This window comes from Amblyomma maculatum, chromosome 5 (genome assembly GCF_055883805.1).
Source record: "Amblyomma maculatum isolate TAMU_Amacu chromosome 5, ASM5588380v1, whole genome shotgun sequence".
In the NCBI taxonomy this organism is placed as follows: Eukaryota; Metazoa; Arthropoda; class Arachnida; order Ixodida; family Ixodidae; genus Amblyomma; species Amblyomma maculatum.
In genome coordinates, this window is record NC_139348.1 from 150533082 (window position 1) to 150557223 (window position 24142).

The window sequence follows — 24142 nt, forward strand, 5'->3', positions numbered from 1 at the left end:
GAGGTATAGTACATCACCGCTTTGAAAACGAACAGCGAAACAATTTGGTGAGCACTTTTTCAAGTGCGCACGACGAGTTCCACAGGACTCTAGATAAATACAAAACAAATTGTCTCTACGATACTCTGTCACAGCGCCCCATTAATGTCTCCAAAATTTCGTGCGCAAGGTATGTACTTGCTCGCATCCTAGGGCACCTTTAGTAAACAGACGAGCACAATCTTCACAACCAGAAAGATGCTCCTAACATGCGCGCACCCACACACCATATTGATATCTGCCAATACGTGAAAGCCAGCGTCTTTCGCTTCAGCAAAATAATTTAACAATATCCGGGAGGAATACTAGAGCGCTACTGTTGCAAAAGATACCCCAGGTGCTAAAGAACATCAGAGTATAGTTGTAAAAGCAGTATGCCGATGCTACAGTTCCAATGGAAATTCAGTCAGTGAGCGCTGAACAACGTTTAGGACGTAAGCACTAAATGTGTCAATGGCGAAAGAGCCCTTATGTCTGATGGAAACCTCTGGCTGGAATAGCAGTTGGCAGGTAGCATAGCTAGGCATGATTGATAAGTTCACAAGAAACCGCAAGACATGGTAGAGTTGGCCGGAGCTGCCAACTCGAGTTCTCTTTTGAGAGGGCAAGGTGAGCTGGAAAATGAGTTTTCCGTACTCTTTTATCAATGATTAGACACACTACCCCAGGATCGCGCAGGCACGTTTATGCGGTTTAGTTGAATTGGAGTTGTATATTTAAGGCATGTTGTCTCGTTATCGTTAGTTTCAGTTGGTCCCCTGTGTTACTTAACAAGCCAATGCCATCAGCAAATCGCAGATTACTGAGATATTCTCCATCGATCCTGACGCTTAGCTCCTCCCATTCCATGCCTTTTAATGCCCTCTTTAAGCAAGCTATAAATAGCACTGGGGATATCGTGTCTCCATGCGTAACACCTTTCTTAATTAGAATTTAATCTCTTTATTTATGCAGAATAATGGTTGTTGTGCTGCCACTAACAGATATCTTCCAGTACTTTCACATATGGCTCACCTACACCCTGATCTCCCAATGCCTGCAAGACCACTGAGGTTTCGCCCGAATAAAATGATGTTTCGTAGACAATGAATAAATCCCAGGCTGTTCCCACTTGATTCCTGCGAACTTCCTAACCTCATCCACCCAACTAATTTTCTGGCGCCCCCTGCTACGCTTTCCTACCCTCCGAATCCTATTGGTCACTCTTTGATACCATCGGTTATAGTATCTTCGTCCTGCAGCTAATAATTATGAGTGGTCTAATAAAAGTCCAAAATACGCGATCAGTGAATAAGGGAGTAGCAGAGTGCATGCACGCGAACGAGAAAATGCAAATGTAGCCACAGACCGCATACATCCACTAAGGCTGTCACGTTGCACCCTTAAAAGCAGACCTTAAGCGTCCCTCATTTTTTTCGAGGTTATGGTCGTCATCATCATCATCAGCCTGATTATACCCACTGCAGGGCGAAGGCCTCTCCCATATTTCTCCACTTAACCCGGTTCTGTGCTAGCTGCATCCACTTGACCCCTGCGAACTTCTTAATCTCATCCGCCCAACTAACTTTCTGCCGCCCCCTGCTACGCTTTCCTTCCCTTGGAATCCAGTTTGTTACCCTAAGCGACCATCGGTTATCCTCTCTTCGCACTACATGTCCTGCCCATGTCCATTTCTTCTTCTTAATTTCCACTAGAATGTCGGTAACTTGAGTTATTTCTCTGACCCACTCTGCACGCTTTCTACCTCTTAATGTTACCCCTACCATTTTTCGTTCCATAGCCATAGAGGTTATGGTAAAGGCCATTTATTCTACAGAGGGCTAAATTTTGATTATAATGATGAATAGCCGTGATAGTGGCAGGGATAACTACTCTAAAGTGCAGAAATGCACAGTACTTAAGGCAAGCTTGTACTACTCCCCCCCCCCCCCCCCCCCCCGCCCTTTATGCATCCCATGATAGAAACAGCATAAGATTCTTTTTGCATAGATGAGAGTAAACACAAACACAAATCTGTGTTTGTAGTATAAATAGTTTTGAGTGGCATTTAACTAAAGGCTACTAATATGCTGCGAGTGTGAAACTGAGTTTTGCTGCGAGTTTCACTGATGATTTGTTTCCCCTAAAGCCCTTTGAAGTGACGCACTTCACCCGAAATGCCTTTGAAACGATCTTTACCTACCGTAAAGGCCTTTGACCTAGAACCCGCAGCACAGACTTTCAACATAAAGGCCTTCACCCCAATTTTTTTTTTTTCTCTAAAAGACGTCATTCTAAAAACTTTTATTCTGGAAGCTCTTATCATTGCAGGGTATTAATTATCTTCTTTAATATTTAATAACGTCCTCAGTGTTTCAATAATGATTAGGTGTGAATGATTTTTTCAGACGACACTAGGTTTTATGGCGATGAGTCTGAATGCTTTCGCTTTACAACAATGTCCCTCCTTTTTCATGACTTGAAACATAGAGACCCAATTATCGAGCAGGTTTCTCTAGACGTTGTGTTTGGTGAATAAGGAGTTGAAACAGTATTGAAAAAGAGCGGCTTAGGTTGGGCAGGATGTTTATGCATGTGTAGAAAAATCGAGTTTCCACGCAGAGATGGGGCATTGTGTCCATTATTGTAAACATGGCGTTATGTTCACAACAGCAATTTATCAAATAAGGGGTGTAAAGCGTCGTTAGAGCGTAGCTGCGATAATGCGTCGTTTGCTCAGGCTTTATCAGTGACAAACGCAAACATAAGGTCCAACACCAAACAAGGAAAACTACGCAGCACACCTGTTTACAGCAGCGTATTATCTGCCGCTGCAATATCGGCATTTTCAGGCCAATTTGAATTCCAGAACTTTCATGGTCTCCAATGGTTGTTTGGCAACTGGTTCGAGTCGGTGCACATTCTGGATGCGCTTGTTTGGTTATACTTATAACAAAAAAAAAACATAGGAAAACGCCTTGCAAAGCGTAAATGTTTACGTCAGACTTGCTGTCTACCTCGTTATCGTCGGCGTTGATGGAGGCGGAGATATTTACATCGCAAGACAATAGACGTTGACTGCGTCATTGTAACGCAACCGGAATCAGATAAATGAACTTCGGAACGTAGCAGTCATTCACGGGTTTTCCCGCGGACACACAACCTTACCGTCCAGAACAAACGATATGCATAATCATCTCCCGAGGGGACTAAAATATCTTCCGCCTATACGCGAAGATAAGACCAAGCAAACCAGTTCCACTTAAGAGGTGACACCACCACCACTCTTTCTATCATTCTAGAGCCGAAGACCAACCAGTCATGAAGCTCATCGTTTACATCTTCATTTTGGCGTTCATCGCCCAAGCTGTCGTCGCTCAAGAAGGTGAGTGCTGAAAATTTTAGGAAAGCCCCCGACGTGAAAGTGTTCAAAGCGCTTAATAAATAAAGCCTGGGTGCAAAGGCAGGATGAAAAGCTATTCCTTCTGAGCCGATACTAATCTTAACGCATCCCGCGCGTTTCGCAGAAGACATTTGCGAGAAATGTTCGATACGACCTAAACGGTGGCTCACAATGGTCGACCAGGTAGACCTGTGCCACTCAGCTCAGCGGCTGACAACGTTTGAGCCGCTCAACACGAGCCCGTGGTCTCGTCGCTTTGCACTTCCAGGGAGGGGGTGCTTGAATTGCGAGTGACCTAGAATCCTTATGCATGACGAGAAGTTGGCAATGTTAATGTAAAAGCAAAATGTGGAGGATACTAGTTGGTGTTATCTTCCCTGCTTTATTGAGAATCCGTATCATGCTCTTGCGACGTTCCTGTCGGTTTCTCTGGAACGTTGCGCTGTCATGTGTGCTACAACCAGTTTCTACCAAGTTCTATTTATGGTGAAAATACGCTTGTCCTACATGCACAGGAGCATATAAAAAGCGCCACCTCGAAGCAGGATTTTTAACCTTTTAGACAAAAAGGACTATCGAAGATGATAATATTGTTACGATACGGCAAGCCGATGAAGACAGGAGACAGAACATGACCGATGGCGATGGTAGATGACGTTTAATGAATGTTCGCGGGCCTTGCGCGAGCGCTCCTTCCCGCGCCACTGCCCGCTTCTTCTTCCTTGTCGTCCGTAACATGACCCGGGGCCACCGAGCGATCGTCCCGATCGTGGACGAGGAAGTTTAACGATGTTAATGATTTTATGGCATGATGATGGGCGTGTCTGGATGCTTGAAGAAGAAGAGGAAGAAGGAAGAATAGAACGGCTTGCCGGTACGATGTCTGATGCGTGGGTGATCCGCCGTCCTTGGAGCTGTCAACCATCCGTCACCAGAGTCCATGGGACCGACGGCTCGAGATCACGTCGGGCAGCTTGGGCGGGGATTGCGTGTTCGTGTCCATCGGTTCCTTCTGGTCATTCGGGTCTTTCGGGTCCTTCGTCTCGGTTCTGATTCGTATGTCTGTTCTCCTTGTCTTCAGGTCCGGTCTGGGGGCTGGGCGGTGGTAGTTGTTCAGGTCTGGGCTTGAAGGGCTGGGGCGAAGCTGCTCCGCGATGTCCCTGGGCCCTCGGTGATGGTCCCGGCTTGAAGATGGCCTCGATGCTCCAAGGCGAGGATGGGGATGTCGTACGCCGCACCTCCAACCAAATGTTACGATACGGCAAGCCGATGAAGACAGGAGACAGCACATGACCGATGGCGATGACGTTTAATGAATGTTCGCGGGCCTTGCGCGAGCGCTCCTTCCCGCGCCACTGCCCGCTTCTTCTTCCTTGTCGTCCGTAACAATATGATTGTTAGTTCTCTCTTTTACATTATACATCAAAGTTATTCTTGGTTTTGCAAACTGTATGAAACCTATTACTGCCCATATCATGCAATCATTGAAGCGTATAGTTCACCATTTATTTGGGCATTTTCGGCAGCATGCCGCACTTCGTTCTGTTTCAGAAGTTACAGTCTTGCCCTCCTCAGAATGCTTTAGTGGCATTAAGACTCAGTTTTTTAGCATTTGTTCAGCCTCAAGAGTCTGGTCGTGCGCATTCTTCGTAAGGTCACTGCCATATTTTTGGCGTGTTTAAAGCTACAAACTTCGTATATTATATATAATCGCACACAACACACAGCGTCGCCTCGGCAACTCTCAAGTTCATAGTCTCCGACTCGTGGAGTTGTGTCGCTTCCTTAATGGAAACAATGCCAACAAATATTCCTGGAATTAATTAGTTCTTTTATCGACTGCTTTATATTTATCACGAATTTCAAATAAAACATAATAATAATGTGCCCTAAACTGTCAACGGAGTGTCGTCCCAAGACTGGCGCTCTTCCGCTTTCTTCGCACCTACTCGACCTCGTTGTCATGATCTCAACTACTGGAAACTAGCCCAGTATTCCTCACTAGTGTTTTACGGCCATTTCAAAGCCCTGTCTTTTTGTTCAGAGGAAGCGACAACCCGACCTGTGCCAAAGCGCTCCAGACCACCTGTCCGTTCAACTCCACGGCCGTGGCGCCTAGGACCGGGGCCTTGGCCGCAGACTAGGCCAGAGACAGGGCCGGCACCACGACCTTACCCATGGCCTCTGCCATGGCCCGGAGTCCACCCTTTACCCTGGCCGCAGCCTTGGCCGCTGCCCCATCCACACCCTCAGCCTTGGCCTCAGCCATGGCCTCAACCATGGCCCCAACACGGGCCTTGGCATCGTCCGTGGCCCCAGCCAAAACCTCGACCGACGCCCGTGACACATACGCCAAAACCTGTGCCTGAAATGACCGAAGAGACAACCGAGAAAAGAGGTGGTATAAAATATATAAATTTAAGTTCTCTGACAGGTGACGACTATTTGTTACGAAGAGAAAGTCTGAAAAACGTGCAAATTTAATTGAGACCTGTTTTAATTGCTTTTACTGCTGAAGCTTCGAAAATTCAGCCACGCATCTGATGCATGGGATAATTACTAAGCAAAAGCCTATTTTGATTGCCATTTTTCGCCTACACGAACTGAACACTTTGATAGGGATGTTATCTCGTTCTCTTACACAGAAAGCAGAAAAACTAACGAAGGTTTAATCCTACTTAAACCCGTTTATAACGAGCAAAAACACCCGCCGCAGTGGCTCAATGGATAACATGCTCGGCTACTTAACCTGAGTATCTGGCTTCGATCCCGGCCGGTTCGCACCCGCTCCGATGGTTCTTTAATGTGAAGCAACGGCAGAAACAAGAAAGATCGCTCAAGATTCTTGGTTGGCGGTTGTGAGTGTAGGAGTGTTCGTGCAAACTAACCTGCCTTAACAATAGGAGAAGGGTATGGCACTAAATTTCCATAGCAGCTCTAAACGTCAGCTAAAAGCCGCTATCAAATTCATATCCAAAACAGATACACTGAAAGGTACCCGTTAGTTTCTTCGGGTATGGTAAAATAACTTAATGTGGTTCGTGCCGGAACCTATGGATTCGTGCTTAAAAGCAGCTCTCCACGCAAGAGACGCAATAACCTCGCAGAAAGCGTACGTATTCATTAGAGGGTGAAGGAAAGATTTTCTTAATCCGTAAAAAATCACACGCCAGAAATATACACGATAATTAGATCTATCCTTCTTTCTGCCATAAGAAAGTCCGCAGAGCATATTTGTTGTGTTCAACTGGCCACTAGTTAAGCTACAAGGTCTTAATGTATGTAAAATTCCCAGCTCTCTTGCGAAATGATTTAAAGGTTCGATGATATCATGAAGCGCTTTCTTGTGGAGGCGATGAAAGGAGACAAGTGTACCTACAAGTGTAACCACTCAGGCCGCAAAACGTGCACCAATAATCTCATAGAGTGGTTGTGGGGTAACTAAACTTTTGTACCCCGGCGCATACTTCTGCTTTACCTCACATCAAAAGGCCTACCGGCAGCGGAGCCCTCTCGTGATCAATGTCCTGTCCTAAGAATCCCCCTAATTCGCACCGGTCAGGAAGCATGTGCACAACTATGATTATTGTCCTGTCTTAAGAATCCCCCTAATTCGCACCGGTCAGGAAGCATGTGCACAGCTATGATTATTGTCCTGTCTTAAGAATCCCCCTAATTCGCACCGGTCAGGAAGCATGTGCGCAGCTATGATTATTGTCCTGTCTTAAGAATCCCCCTAATTCGCACCGGTCAGGAAGCATGTGCACAGCTATGATTATTGTCCTGTCTTAAGAATCCCCCTAATTCGCACCGGTCAGGAAGCATGTGCACAGCTATGATTATTGTCCTGTCTTAAGAATCCCCCTAATTCGCACCGGTCAGGAAGCATGTGCACAGCTATGATTATTGTCCTGTCTTAAGAATCCCCCTAATTCGCACCGGTCAGGAAGCATGTGCACAGCTATGATTATTGTCCTGTCTTAAGAATCCCCCTAATTCGCACCGGTCAGGAAGCATGTGCACAGCTATGATTATTGTCCTGTCTTAAGAATCCCCCTAATTCGCACCGGTCAGGAAGCATGTGCACAGCTATGATTATTGTCCTGTCTTAAGAATCCCCCTAATTCGCACCGGTCAGGAAGCATGTGCACAGCTATGATTATTGTCCTGTCTTAAGAATCCCCCTAATTCGCACCGGTCAGGAAGCATATGCACAGCTATGATTATTGTCCTGTCTTAAGAATCCCCCTAATTCGCACCGGTCAGGAAGCATGTGCACAGCTATGATTATTGTCCTGTCTTAAGAATCCCCCTAATTCGCACCGGTCAGGAAGCATGTGCACAGCTATGATTATTGTCCTGTCTTAAGAATCCCCCTAATTCGCACCGGTCAGGAAGCATGTGCACAGCTGTGATTACCCTCCGTTCACCACGCCGACGAAGCTAAATGCTACCACTCACCTGTGAGAAGTTTATGGAATCCAGCAGATATATATTCTTTGTCCCTGAGATGTGCGATGAATGTATGAAGTTGTAAAATTGCTGTGAAGAAGATTTCGGTACTTTATTTCACTGCTTCAAGTGGCATGGGAACTTGCAGAACTGCATAACGGTAATGCTAAACCGATTTTTTGCGCATGACTTCATAAAACAATCGTAGCCCGAACATTATTACTTTAGAGCAATTGAGTACTCTGTTTCATTACTACAGGCTATGTAAGAATTTTCAGACCTACCGACGTAAACAACACCCCTAAATCTACCATTTTCAAAAACTACACAGCCAGGCAATCGAACTTGGAAGCAGTTGTGTAAAGTTCGTTTCACGACCCAGGTGACGTCCGTATATCCACTCGTAGAGGCGTTCAGAATTTGAACTAGCAAACAAGCCATTTTTCGGAATGCGCAATTACGCTATAGAGCGTTTCCTAACCATGTGATAAAGAGGCTGTGTATAAAAAAGAACCTGCCACGTAGGTCTTTCGAGTCAAACACAGTCGCTCTTCAGAAACTGCCTAGTTTCCTAGCCTCCAATATGGCCCTTCCGGATAATGGATTATGTGCGGGCAAAATTCACCCTGATTGTTACCGTGTTGTCACTCAAACAGCATCTAAGATCGGCGAATGCTCAATGCAGCGCAATGACTTGTCTTTTCTCCCAGGTGTGTGGTACGCGGATGGGAAAGCTGACGAGGATATGAGCAGAGAGGAGATGGCACACGCGTTTGCTTACCTGCCTCGCCCTCATTGGCCTTGGCCCCGATTTCAATGACTGCGACGAGGCACACCGCAACATTCTTCCTACTACTTTTTCCTGGCCCGTGATTCTAGACACGTCAGCGCCAGTGTTTTTCAATTAAAGTCAAATAAAGGTCCTTGAAGGTAGTGATGAGTCCAAATTGCTTTTAGTTGACCATCTTTTTTTCTTCTTAAACATTGCAACAAGCCTCCTTATTTCTTTGAAACGTATCTTCACAACTATTCCCAACGCTGATAGGTTCAATTGTTGCATTTTTTTTTTTTTTGCTGAAGCCAAAAGGCATTTTGAATAGCACTCACTAGTATTACTTAGCAGTTTCGCCTGTATATATTTCTATATGTCGTATTCTGGTGCGATCAAAGAAAACGGAACAAGCATTGGCTGGCGGAGTGAGCCTCTTGCTCAGCCCTTGTTCGGTTTCCTTTGACCATAGGTCGGCGCAATAACTCATGAGTGCACTCATACATACCGCCTCACTCACGCTCACGCAGTGGCGTGAGTGTGAATGTGAGTGTGAGTGAGTGGTCATGAATGGAAGTGGCCATGAATGTGAATGCCAGTGAGTGGCCGTGAACAGGACCGGGAATGAGTGTGAGTGTGAGAGTGAGTGGCCGTGAATGGGAGCAGCCATAAGGGTGAGTGCGAGTGTGGACGGACATGAGTGTGAGTGTGAGTGATTGGCCGTGAATAGGAGCGGGCATGAGTGTGAGTGTCAGTGAGTGGACGTGTATGAGAGTCGCCGTGAGTGCGAGTGTGAGTGAGTGGCCATGATTGAGAGAGGGCATGAGTGTGAGCGTGAGTTGGTGGACGTGTACCAGAGTGACCGTGAGTGTGAGTGAGTGGCGGTGAATGGCAGCCGGCATGAGTGTGAGCGCGAGTGAGTGGGGTTGAGTGTCACTGATCGTGAGTGTGAATGTAAGTGAGCTCCTCCTCATGGTGACGACCTATGCCTTTGACAGCTTATGGCCACCTTCTTCGCACCGTTTTACCCTGTATTCTGGTGCATACACACCTGGCTGAACCCCGAACAAAAATAAGATATGTGACGTTTGTTTGCTGCGTTTCTTACGTGTAAATAAACATTGGCGTGACTGTGTTGCTTTATATCACTAATAAACTAAAGTATGGAATAAAACTTAACAAAGGTTGAGGAGTGCGTCAGCTACAAAGCCGAGCCAACGCTTCAACAATGGAACTTGTCTTCTTCTGGGACAAAGAAAGTCCCCTTGTTTAAACGTTGGCTTGGCTTGCGAACGTTGAATACTTTGCTCACCATCCACGCATCTCTGACAAGGCAAGCCAAGCAGCCAAAACATGTACAGATGCTTAAAGTAACAACTTACTTGAGCAACCATTTGGAATAGACTAGCAGCAAACGTAATGCTTGCTTCCACACTTCATTAGCGAATATTGAGTTTTACTATAAGGCGTTGCCTATTTGGCTTGACAGATTCAAAGATGCGCTCAAGCGCCACTACTAGTTTCCAGTCCCCATTAATTATTAGCACATTTCCACTCTGAATCTTATGCACATTCTTTTTGACCCTATGTCTGTGCTTATAAACGTTGGGCACTGGTCAAAGTGCCTTCAGAGAGGAAATACGGCCCTCAAGCGTGCCCTCAAGCGTGCCCTCAAGCGTAGCCTTTTTATCATTCAATTACTTCACTGCCTTCTCCCAGTAGCTCAAGTTTTTGCTGAAGTCACGCTCGAGCTTCCCTAATTCCAATACGTAGGTGATAGGCCCTGTATGGCTGTCCGAAGAACCTGAGAATATTTTTAGTGATTAGCACTTTCATGGCGTCACCCTCATAATCTTTGAGCAAAGACGATCGACGGTAATGTACTTGCATGCTTTCACAGCAGTACGATTAAAACCACTCGTGTAGTACATTGCAGACGGAAAATTTTTCTAACAGCTCTCAATAGTTTGCGGTGTCCACTTCGCTTACTACGCTAGCTTCTCCCACAACCAGTGATTCTAAAGGCGACGAGAAGGTGCTATGTCCTGTGCACACAATATTTATTTCTCAATTATTCTCTCAAATAACTTGCACTTTATTTTGAATTTACTCGCGAATACACATTTACATTGACACAGTGCAATCCTTGTTTCCGTTCTGCGCTGATCCGCGGTCGCCTGACTCCTCGAGGCAAGGAAACAGAAGATCTAACCATGGATCTAACATTGAGGCCCTGGCCCGACCTAGTTCGCTGTCGCCTTGTGATCTGGGGTCCTCGGTGACTTTTGTCGACACTTTACTCCATGACAATATGCTAAATGCTTTTCTAGTTTATTTACAGCATTAGGTACAGCGCAATATGCGTTCAACATCTGCCACTCGGGTGCTGCCATCGCATCGACTTTGGCGTTTCCTCGAGCGAGTACACACCACTCGAAACATGCAGCGGATCTGCTGTGCTCATCAGAGTCACTTATAAGTCTCTTAATCTGAACGGCCCAGCATGCCGAATAAACATGTTGCTTAGTCGCTCTGCCTCTGCTTCGCTCGCCGCGGCTACAACATAATTGGCGACGAGGAGTGCATCGAAACTTCCAAGCGTTGCCATCCCTGTGCCTCGCCCAAAACGCTCCGCCACGTATTCCACTGATAACTTGGGGTTGGCCAACTCGCAGATGGCAAAGAATCCATCTGGACTTTGCTTTTACCGATAACCAGTGGCTCCTAGTCCTAGTGGATGTGCATTCCAAATGGACAGAAGTGTTCGTCATGCCATCCACCTCTACCGAGAAGACCATTGAAAAGCTGCGGAGTGTCTTTGCGTCTTACGGCCTGCCAGAAGAAGTAGTTACGGACAATGGTCCACAGTTCTGTGCCAAGAATTTCGCAGACTTTCTCCGCAGGAATGGGGTGCGGCATACCAGGACGCCACCGTACCACCCCGCATCAAATGGAAGCGCAGAGCGGTACGTACAGACCATTAAGCGGGACCTTTTGCGACAGGTTCTCGACGAGAGAAGAACAGGGATCAAGAAAACCTTGCAACATCGGGTTGACCAATTTCTGTTCACGTACCGAAACACACCAACCGCAACCACGGGGCTGACACCCGCGGAATTGTTTCTGTCATGGAAACCGCGCACACGCCTGACCTTTCTCCAACCGAACTTGGAAAAACGTATGGACGACAGGTTCTATCAGACGAAAGAGAAGGCTAACGAGAGAGGGCGGTCATGGAGATCATTTGAGGAAGGCGACCATGTGCTCGTCCAAGGACTACGTCCTGGGGAATCGAAGTGGTTGCGAGGCGTTATAGAACAGCGGTGCAGTGGATCCACCTACAATGTTAGAATAGGGCAGGAACAGAGGTTTGTGCATGCTGACAACCTACGTCCGTGTTCGTTTCAAAGTGTGGAATCCGGGCCCACTGTGTATCCTTCTGTGCCTAGTTCAATGCCTGATTCTGTGACGGAAGAGTCGTCTACTAAGACCCCTTCCTTAGATACGTCTGAGTCACAGGATTCCTCAGCACCACAGCCTGCCCAAGCATCTACGTTGCGGGGACAGAACGCCAGTTCGCCTGCAAGGTCCACGCTGCCTGCACCACCGCTCCGGGAGCATGCGCCACCTCCGGACACGCCACTTCTTCGGCGCAGTGCTCGTTCTCGGAAGCCTCCTGATCGTTATACCACATAGAGCTGGTGTAAAACAGTTAGGGGGAAAGGGAATGAAGTATCATGTGATCGCATTGTGCGCGATTGGTATGTAGTGTCACGTGATGCTGTGACGTGTGTGAATGGCAACGCCGAGAGGGGGAGCGTGGCACTTGTTAAGAAGTCAGCGCGAGATCGCTCGTGCGGGTCTCTTAATCTGTACGGCCCAGCATGCCGAATAAACATGTTGCTTAGTCGCTCTGCCTCTGCTTCGCTCGCCGCGGCTACAACAATAAGATCTCATTTCATTTTTGTCGACAACACCATTAGTGACCCAATTTGCCGTAAACAATCATGTTCTGGTAAATTTGATGGCTGCGGGTTAGAGTACATTTAGAGCATATTGCATTTTGAAGAACAGTGGAGCAGGGAAAGCAGTTTGGAGAAGAATGAAGCAAATGTAGCAGCGCTCCCATCCGTGGTGATTATGATTATGATGATGATGTCCTCAGTCTTAATGGAACATACCCTTGGTCATTTTCTTTAAGCGCTTATCGCGTCTTTTTCTGTTCATGAGAAGCTGCAATTTCCAGTCGACCTTTTGTTCGTGACGCTTATGATGATAATGATAATGGTGATGTTCACAGTCATCATCATCATCGTCGTCGTCGTCACCCCAAAGGTACCTTGTGATGATGTGAGGTGGACAGTGATGCGACACAACGGGATGAGAGGGCTGTGGCTGTAGAGACAACCAAATAACGCCTTGAGAACTGGATAAGGCATACTAGATAGTGTTGGTGGCATTGCGCCATGGCGGGACAGACTCCGTCACAGTAGGGAATTGACTTGGCTAGGACTTTTCTGGTCCACCTGGTAAAAAAGGGAAGCCTCGGTATCAATCAAATTCAATCCAATTGTCCACTACAGGAAGTTTGTCATTGCCATCATCATTAGCCGAACCCACAGCAGGGCAAAGGCTTCTCCCATATACCTCCAATAAATCCGGTCCCCGGTCCTGTTCTAGCTGCATCCACTTGACCCCTGTAAGCTCCCTAATATCGTTCGCCCGTCTGCCCTTCTGCACCCCCCCCCCCACCCTGTTACCCTGTTACGCTTGCTTTTCCTTGGAATCCAATCTGTCACTTTAAGCTGCAAACCTTTTCCCTCTCTGTATTTATCGCAAATGAAGTTTAGCCTTTTTAGTGTTGCTTGTTTAGTCATGCAATAAAGTTATGCAAACATCAAAATGAAGACCACCAAATATTTGTTGGGCAACAGTAATCAATTCTTGTCACACTGTACATGGCAAGTAATTAAAAATTATCGCTGGTGAAAAGAATAAATTCTGTATTTTATCTAGCACAGGACTTTTTTCTTTTCTTTAGGATTTATAAGAAACTTGATATGCTTATCGCTTGGTCATTCTTTGGTTCTTACGGTGCTTGTTTTATCTGGCTGGGGACTTTTTTTTTATTCTGCATTGATGAAGTGTTTTGATCTGTTTATCGCTTGTTTATTCCGTGGTGCTGTCTAGACGCTGCCTTGTTATGGGGCTGCGGGCTCGTCAAGCCGCCAAGTGGCAGATTTTTTTCCGTAGCCCTTCATCTGTAGCACCTGACCGAAATAAAGATTTGATTTGATTTCATTTCATTAAATCGCAAATGAATTGTGTGTGTTTGTGTGTGTGAGCGAGACAAAAACCCTTGTGAAGTTTCGATTTAGGCACGCGCTGTGCGAAGAAGCCGTAGGTAAAGAAGAAGAACAAAAGAACGTCGCCATGCGTAGACACGCTCCTTCGAGCTCAGAGTCCGACGCCTCGATTTCAGCAACAACAATCAGCCACGCATGCACCGCAAGATCAACTCGACGTCGACGTCCAGCGAGGCCATCGACTCCAAGTTCTGGGTCACGACACCCCAGGCTCGCCAGTGCACAGCCCAATGCGCTCACACAGCATGGTATTGAGGGGGCAAGAACGTCGCTACAAGGAGCTGCCGCACAGACGAGCAGGGCAGCTACGACGGCGACTCGTGTTTTGTCCAGCCGAAGGCCAAAGGAGACGCAGAGAGCTTCGTTGCAATCGCAGCTCGACTCCGACACATCTAACGCTTGGTCCAGCCACACAAGTCGCCAATGGTCTTCACGCACAAAGCACTTCAAGAAGACAAGCCGGAACCGTTCTGTGAGCCCCATTCTCCAGCGGAAACAAGTCGAAGATCCGGCATTCGTCGGCGTACCCCAAATTGGGTGGCCGCGCGGCCACCGATATCGACCGCGTCGGGGCAACCATGCCGGGCCCCGGTCCTCGACTTCACGAATGGATGCAGGTACCGAGCACGACCCACTTTGCGAAGTGAGCGCAACAAGCAAGAAAACGCACTTACTTTCGAAGGGCCAAAAAGCGAAGATCTCGAAAGCTACGCGCCTACACGACGCTGCAACCACCGATACCTTGCCCACCAAGCCATCTCCAAGGAAGAAGTCCATCGCTATCGAAATAACGCCCAAAACGTCTTGCTGTCGACGCGACGATTCGCTCGTACAGACCGTCAGTGGAACTCTCCACCGCCTTGTGGCGCAGCTGTTGACCAAGGGTCACGCATCTCACCTGACCCCTGCCGCTCATCCCGAGGCGCAAATCATGACTGTGACGCGACGTGGGACTCTTGGAGACGCCGGAAGCACTCAGCAGGCATTTGTTGATGCTAAGCAGCCATCGCCTCAGCACTCAGCTGTGACAGAGTCAGCGGCGATTAATTCATTAGGGGCCAAGGCTTCCGGTTCTGAGCTTACGGAAATGACTGAAACGGCCAGTTCGACTCAGCAGCAAACAGAGTGTTCGGAACAGTCAGTGACCACAAAAGAAACAAACACCGATAATACGCTCGGCGAAGAAGCCGCCGACATAAATTTGCTAACACGTCGCCAGCCAGACTCGCGATCTCGCGCGAATACCGACTCAAGCAGTGCCGTTACCGATGATCGCCTGCCGCTGCGGCCGAGCGCTTTGCGAGCTTTGACTGCAGTGGAAACTGAAATAACGAGAAATGTACTGGGTTGCTTCTTTACCGCAGAGAAATCTAATTCAACTGCTGGTAATGAGGGTGCAGAAAGTTCTTCAGTAAAAGAAAGTGACTCAGAGTTGTCAAAGTTTCTCACTTCGGCGCAGTGTAACGATCAGCTTCGGAGCGACATAAATAGACCCTCAAAAACTCGGAGCTTCAGTGATTTCCCTGGAACCTCTCCGTTCCTTGTGGACGTTTCTACCGAACAAGACCGTTCCGGACCTCTGGTTCAGCAGCCGCAACTAGAAAAACACGCAGATCCCCTTAACACCACGGGCCAAGTGCCAGCATGGACTAGGCCTGGCCAAGTCAAAACTTCTGGTGACACAGCCGTCGAAAAAGGTGTCGAGACAAATTTATCAAATAGAAGAGGCACATTACAGAGCCCAAAAAGCCAAGCGGAATACATGCTTGCTGGTGAAAGCTTCGATTCTCTGCAATGGACGAAAGACAGTGCACCATCTTCGGTCTTCGACATATCAGCCATAAGCTTGACGACAGGACCATTGCCGGTACCTACAGAGCAAAGAACAGAAAGCCACGTTCCCTTAGAGCCTGAAGTAATAATTGAAAGAAAGCTACCAAAAAGCAAGTACGGAGTGTCTGAGCGAAAAAAGCGACCAACCAACAAACCTAACAAACCGGACGAACCTTTTTCCAGCTACACTGCAGGAGTGCCCGCTTTTCATTATCCTTCTTCAAGACGATCTAGCGACCAACAGCAGTCAGAACTAACAAGTGGAACAGTTACAGAGAGAGAAGGCGACGGAATCGTAACAAAGGCCGGCGCGGCAGGCGCAACATCAGCTGAAGACGCCAAACACAATGAAGTACGGGGTCCAGCGCCAGCAAGTTCAATTCGGAAGACGTCTGGTGGCTCGCCGCGTATGGCAGTCACCACAAGAGGATCTGCTGAAGTCTCGAGTGGGAACACAGCAATAGTTTTCAAGGACGCAAAAACGTCCCTCTTTCGCGAACAAGATCAGGTGACCGAGGACACCGATACGCGATCGAAGATACAGTTTCAAGCTGGGATTCTCAAGCCTGGTGTCGAAAACGAAGATGTGACATCCACGACTAAGAAGGACACTTCAGCCGATAAGTCTATCCAGACGAGTGGCTTCACACTGCGAATCGCACACAAGGCATCGCAGACGAGCATCTCTCTTCTGGACGAAACGACAGAGGGTACATCAAGTGAAAGCAGCAGCGTTGAAACCGTCGTCATGAAACGCCTTAGAAGGCGCCCGTCGCATAAGAGACCAAAAGAAAAAGGCACGCGGCGCTCATTGAGCCAGAAAGGAAGAAATAGAGAGAACAAGGAGGAGAAAAGAACTGCGGAAAAAAATAAGAAACTGAGGCGCAAAAATAAAGACGCTGGAAAGATCAAGATGTCAACCAAGAAACCATGCAAGAGCACACAGCGTGAAGGTTCAAAGGCATCAAAAAATGAAAGGAAAGCGGCGCTGAAGAAAAAGAAGAAAGATAGCGACGAATCACTGCTATCAGAATCGCAGCCGGAGGAAAATGAGCGAAGCTCAACGTCGCCTGCTTTAAAGGGATCCAAACGTCCTATACGACAGAAGCGTGACGAGAAACATGACAAAAGGAAGTCCCCGTCGCGGTCCCCAGCGGGGAAAAAGCTGCAGCCTTCCAAGTCAAACCCCCTCAAAAAGTCGAAGAGGAAGTCTCGCAGCAAGAAAAGAAAGGCTAGGGCGATAGCAAGCGAGGAGAAGTCATTACCAGATTTGTCGTTAAAACGAAAAGACTCTTCTAAGTCCCGGAAGCACAAAACATCTAAGCGTCGTCCTCACAAAAGGGGCGATACATCGTCAAGTGCTCGGACGGCACTACGCCTCCGTAAACGAGGTGACGAGCTCTGCAACTTCCGGTTTGGTATCACCTACAAGCCAGTCATACGAGGAAGACTGGGTTCCCAGAAGGCAGCAAACGATGATGGTTCCACCGTTGCAAATTTAACTGAGCCTGGCAAATTAACTGTCAAGAAAAAAGAAACTGCTGATGTTATCCCTGATCAGCATGAAACAGCAGAGGTTCAAGACCATGAAGTCACTCCTCAGCCAGCGACACGAAACGGTGCCCAGAAACTGCTCTCTTTGGATGTTGCAGGTGAACAGCCAGAAGACCGCATTGCCACTAAGAAGAGCCTTATCACAATGTCCTCGAAACAACCAATGGAGAGCTACGAGACCACAGAACAGGACACATCCAGGGTCGAACCAACGTCTGTAGCCTTCAGGGACGGGGCGTCTCCTACCAGCATCTTCCAATGGAGCACGGCAAGCGTTGCGAGCATATGGCGGGCTCAACGTCAATTCAAGTGGAGCACTTTACGACAGCGCCTCAGCACAGCACTGGCCGCCAATTACTCAAGTTCCACAAGTAAGACGCTTGCCACAACGGTAGGTGAAAAGGCATGCCTGCTTCGTGACGCCCCAGAGTCCGAAGACGGTGAGCAGCGCCGATCTAAAAGTAAGCGCAAAAAACGTGGCGAAGTACGGAGGAAGAAAGAGCGTAAGAAAAAGTCCAATAGAAGTATAGAGAAAAGGCATAAAGAAAAGTCCAAAAGCAGGAAGGAGAAACTGAAAAGCACAAAAAAGAGCAAGGTGAAGTCGGAGCACTTAAGTAAGAAGAGCCCTCCAATCGAGCACAAGGTAGGATCACCAGATCAGCGCAAGAAGCGTGAAGCAGGCGGCCGTGACGACCGCCAGAAAGATGGCATCGGATCGCCTAGTGTAGTTTCGAAGCCCCAAGAAATGAAATCACGCGCTGCACACGTGGTCAGCGCCGGGCCGCAGAGTCCACCAGGAAGTCCGAAAGGGTCTCCGAGCGCTCTTTCTCCCAAGGCGACGGCTTTCCCAACCAGCCCAACAGCTAGAACGAGTACTTCAGGGACCAAGTCACGCAGCAGCCAACCAAAAAGAGATAAAAAGCGCGGCAAGAAGAAATCCGAGAAATCCGATGTGGAAAAGAAAGGAAAGCGCAGTAAGAAAGCTCGAAAAGATAAAGAAGGCGGCGATGCTGCGCACTCGCCACGGTCCACGGTTTCCGACAAAGCTGTTGGAAAGGACAAGGGTCGTAAAAGTCGTGACGACGAGCACAAAAGGAAACGCCGACACAAAAAGCCAACATCGCCGTCCTCATCGAGAGGCAAGAGGCACGAACGCGACAAGAAAGTCTCTTCTTCAAGTAGTGAAGCAAACTTAACGAAATCGCAAGCAGAACATGTGACCTCAAGCAAGTCTTCCTCAAAGAAGACCAAGTCCAGTAAGACACTATCTAATGAGACTACGTCAGAGCAGTCTTCACCGGGGCGAAAGCGGCGGAAGCACGGTAGGCATGACAAGCAGCGCAAGAGCGGAAAAGGTCGTGACAGTGACCACGTAAAGTCACCGATGACAATAGTAATCACTGATTCCTCCGCTTCATCTAACGCGTCCTTTTTCTGCTGTCTTTCGATCAGTGGCGTCATCGTGACGTCGGTGCTTATCATTTTTGCTGTAGTACAGCTTTACCAGCATATCGTTTTCAGTACGGAATCACCCCCTACTACAAATCCAACAACAATTACGTGTGCGCCCGCGTCAGCTGAGAAGACGTCGACAATGGCCTCGACGGGCTTGCGTCCCACCCGGACGTTCGCGACGCCTTCAGAGGTATACTACTGCGAAACGACGTTCTGCGCTAGAGAAGGCGCGTACCTAAATTCCCTCCTTTCTGAGGCTTCCACAACGCCATGCGTAAACTTCTACGAACACGTTTGCGGCGGCTGGTCAAAATCACAGCCAGACGATGCTTCAAGTGTATGGACCTTTGTGTCACGAAACACTTTGCTTCAAGAAGAGATGCTCGATCGCGTCGCTCAGTCGCTGAGACTGCGCGAGCACCGAGAAATTAAGGCTGTTGCCAACCTGTATAGAGCCTGCGCCGATTCAACAAGGCCTGATCAAGTAGCCAAAGAGTTGACCAAGATGTTCGCAAATTGGAAGATCGGTAAATGGCCAGCGCCTCAGCATCGTACTTTATCCTTTGAGGACGTCTGGACCTTTGCTGCCGAGCTTAGCCGCGACCTTGACCTATCGGCGCTGCTCGAGGTAAAACCTGGCGTGAACCCGCGCAAGCTCAAAACAGTCGTATTGCAGGTAGATCAGCCGCAGCTCCTTTTTATCCAGTCGGATGAACAAACCAGTCAAGTCATGGCACTATTCAGGAATGCCATTCAGGAAAGCACGGTAGCAATCGGTGGCATAGGCGACGACGTGTCGAATGACCTAGTGCTTAGCCTAATGCAAGCGCTGAAAGTTTTCGCGTCTGTGCCTCAGAAACCCACCCGCCTAAACAAGATCGGTAATGCAGCACATATCAGAATAGTACAAGTCGCCGACCTAAAACCCGGAGTGCAACGCTTCCTGAAGGAACTTACTCGTGACGTCGGCTACTTGGAAGATGAGGCCAGTGTCGTCATTCACTGTCCACAGTACCTTGACACGCAGCTGGAGCTAGCGCTGAACCAGCTCTCGCCCCGTGATGTGCTGGATTATATGGGCTTCTTGGTTGTAGTTCGCCTGGCACCTTTCGTTAGCAGCAGTCTTCGCAGCCTGAGAACTCTGTCATCGCTAAGCATGGTTGGCCGTACGGTAAGAGATATTGAAAGCAGATCGCTCCCATGCGCATGGCTTGTAGAAAAGACACTGCCAGACTGCTTTGCCAAGGCTTCGCAACTGGAGCGACAGTTAGCTGGTCAAGAATTACCAGCGCGCGAGTGGCTGTCCAGGCTTGAGACTGTCTTCGCTCGCCGCACAAAAGATGTCGTGTGGATCAGCAACTTCTCCTCCCTTATGATCCGCTACCGGCTCAAGAGGCAAGCAGTAACCCAGTTCGGACCAAGGGGACAAACAATCTGCGAAAGTCTTGACCTTTTGGATGCTGAAGGCCCCCTGCTCTCCTACCTCAAAGCAACGTCAGTACAGAAACGGTACATACTCCGCGGAATATTCAGAGCCGATGATGATGCCCTAAAACGGGTCTCAGGTTCTGACTTTGACACCGAGGCAAGCTACCTAGAAGCGCAGGACGCGGTTCACGTCCCGGCAGTTCTCTTCGGTGCTTCCATGCCTGAAAACAGCTCTGTCTTCGCGTTCCGGCTGCCGCGGCTCGCAGTTCGGTACTATCGCGGTCTGGTGAGACTGCTGTTCGAGAATATCTACGAACGCAACGCGCCGGTCAGCATGCGCGACGAAGACCAGCTGATCCCAGTGAGGTACTGCTTCAAACGTGACGCCATAGAAAGTCCACAGTCGCTTCGAGGTCGCGAGATGCCAGCTCCTGAGTGGTCCCTTATCGACGCCTTGCTGGATCAGCTGCTGGCGCTCCTTTTGGCGGCTAAAGCCTTCGAAGATCTCCTGGACATCCACCGCATCTGGAATCTCGACCTCCGGTTACGGTCTCTGCCACATCTCTCCTTCCGGCAGCTATTCTATGTGTACTACGCGTTGGACAACTGCGAGAAGAGTGACGAGGTGTACCGTCGTCACCACCCGTACAGGCTGCCCGCTGAATACCGTGTAAACCTTGTTTTGCGCCACGACCCTCAGTTCGCTTCGGCCTTTGGCTGCAAAGAAACCGACTCCATGATGCTTACCAAGAGCAATATGTGCCGCGTTTTAAGGTCTGACTGAAGTCGTGGCAGCAGACGTTGAGTTGATGATGTACGTCTTTAGTTCTATTTAGCAGGGATAGGCCATTTTCGACGGTCTGATTTGGTTGGTCGCGTCCAGCAGAAGACTTGCGATCTATTCGTAGTTGCGTGCGCTTATAACGTGCGTATTTTGGCACACAGAAGCTTCTCTTATACTGTAACTGTCTCAAAGAGTAGTTTGCCTTTCACAAGGAAATTATGATTTTATGTAATAACCGCAACCTATGCTACCTTGGCAGCGCAAACCTCTCTCTCAAGGCAACTTGCGGAAAAGGACTATCATTTTAAGTAGCCTTATATTATTTGCATAAGCATAACACTGCACTGTTAGTCTAAATAAAATCGTTACTTTAATGGCAGCGTGTTGACAAAATACTCTTTAATTCATCTAGAATGTTTCTTTCTGCTAACAGTGCATCGTGTCACCTAGATACAGACTACGTGAAACATAAAACATTCACTTAAACAATTAACACTGACAACTACGCTGTTTTCGTGCTAAGAAGCGTTAGACATGTGTCCTTAACTGTCCGAACGCTGATAAATGCTGAGATATAACGCCCGAAACCCGTGGCAACTTTCGAAGGAGATTGTGAAGAGTTGGGAGTTGGTGTTGTGTATCACTGAGATACTGCAGCTGAGCGTGCGCGTTCTAGGTCGCCTGAAGAATGAAGTGAATATTGTATTTCGCAAAACTCCTAATAGGCAACAGGTAAATGTCTGGTCGGTTTAACAAATGCCTACAGCGCCAGAAATGATATTGCCCAAAAAGAATCACAATAACATAAGACGGTGCTTTTGGTTTGGTTTGGTTTGGGTTGGTTTAACATCGCAAATTCACTCAGGCTATGAGGTCAACGTAGTGGAGGGCTCCGTGAATTTGCACCACATGGCACGGAGTCTTTTAACGTGCACAGATGTCGCACAGAACACGGGCGCCTGCTTTTCACCTATATCGAACGGGACCGCCGAAGCCGAGATCTGGGACCCCGTCCTTAAGTTCGGCAATCGAACCTCCTAATCAGTGAGCCGCTGTGGCAAGACCAAAGGAGTTGGCCAAATAACGATGCATTTTTCAAGTTTGAAAGTTTAAATCAAAAAACGTAGCGTAAAGCGAAGGTATCATATTAAGGGGAAAGCCTTTATAGGCTTATGTGCTTGGACAGGATTTGAGCGTCCACGGATGGTACTCACACAGTCATTGTCGAGAAACGAATTGATTTATGAGTAAAAGAACGGTTGTATGAGGTCGAAGGTGAAAAGTGTGCCTGTGGACAAAAGTTCGCTGATGTGGAGTAAATAATTTATTAGTGCCAAAAAGAGTCAATGAAACGTCAAAATAGCCAAGGACGTCGATATAGTGCGCAGACGTCAAAACATAAATGGACGTCGAAATTTAGCAAGATACGTCAAAATTGTGCAAAAAACGTGGGAATTGAGAAAAACGAAGAAAACGGAGCGAAAAAAGAACAAAGGGGGAAGAAAGGAAAAGAAAATGTGTGAAAAAGAAGCAAATCCGTGCAAAGAGTCGCAAGAAAGGCTTCCGCCTTACCGCCCTTTAGAGTGATTTAACTGCATCCAGCAATTTTCGTCATGCCGCACAGAGACTGCGTTGGACGAAGGGGTTGAAAATGCGCGAATGGCATTCTGTCAAGTCCCAGTAGTGAACTATAGTTCTGCCTTGCACCTGTAAATACGCCCATTTCATGCTTAAGACTATCTGCATGTGCTTACCGACAACTTCGAATACAGATGGCGTCAAGATAACAACACAACCTTCCCGTAGGCGTTTTAAAACTGCTTGGAAAGAACCAATCATTTCAGTGGCGCTCCGTGCGAAGCCGGGCAGTCCTCATTTTCAGTACATTGAAATCCCGAGAACCGCATTATTTACCGCCAGTACACATTCGCCCTTCAAGCGAATTTATCCATTTGATAGGTTCAAAGCGTAGTTTAGCAAAGTCACGTTCCGAATTGTTTGTGTCGCATTAGTTTACGAAATTTATTGGGTACTCACCCGTGAATGCCTGCGTGCATGCGTGCGCGTGTATTTGTGTCTGCTCGTCCTTCGCTACCAGCAGACGTGTTTACTTTGTGTTAAGTGAAATGTCATCACTGAAGATAACATATCGTAGGTGCCGACAAAATCTCGCGGCGCGCGACTGCATATAGAATGGAACTATCATGGTTATCGCTCTGTAGGCTACTGCCGCATGACACGTACAGTCCCGTGCAAGCTGTCGCTACATTCCAAATCAATAGTATTTCATCCGTGAACTCTGAGAGAGCACAGCGCATTGGTTGATCCCGAAAGCTGGAGGTTGCACCTGGCCTGCAATCTTGACATCTCCGGAGGTTGTACGAAGTCATCACGGCGATTATACAATACATTTTCCCTTTTGCACTCATCATACAAGTCGGCTTCTTTGAGAAACGTTTGTACATTTAACACTATCGTCAGCTGCTTCGGCTTTAAATCCTTTTTTGTGTATAGACCGGTGAATTCAAATAACGCCTTTAATTTTTCCACCCTCAAAATATAATGCCGGAGCACTTAGTCACGTCGGCTTTTCCGCATATTATGTCAAATGCCGCCAGCACTTGGCTTTATCCTTTGGCCCGCCGAACACTAACAACTTTCTCTGAGACTATAGAAGAAGCGTGCAATGGTTTCTGCAATATTCGATATTGTTACCGATGCTTTAAGCACCTCATCTCCGAAGTTCGCCGCCGCCTTTTAACTGAGCGCGGCAGAAACCTCCACGGATAATCTCTCCCCAATGACCGTCGCATACACTTGCTCCATTCACCGCCTAGAACTGCTATTCTGCCTTGTTAGCCCATGATTGTCTTGCAAGTCGTTTACAATCATCGTCAGCATAATTGTCGTTCTTTGACGGACGTGCCTCTCGTCTCCGCTTTGTGATATTTTCCATTTGGTCACGTGACGCACCGGAGTGTTAACCAGGGCATCTCAAGGAGCAGCATATTTCCGAATAAAACGAAGGGGTAAATTCGAGGGCAGTGGAGGCACTGCTAAACTGATAGCTTGCAGGAACC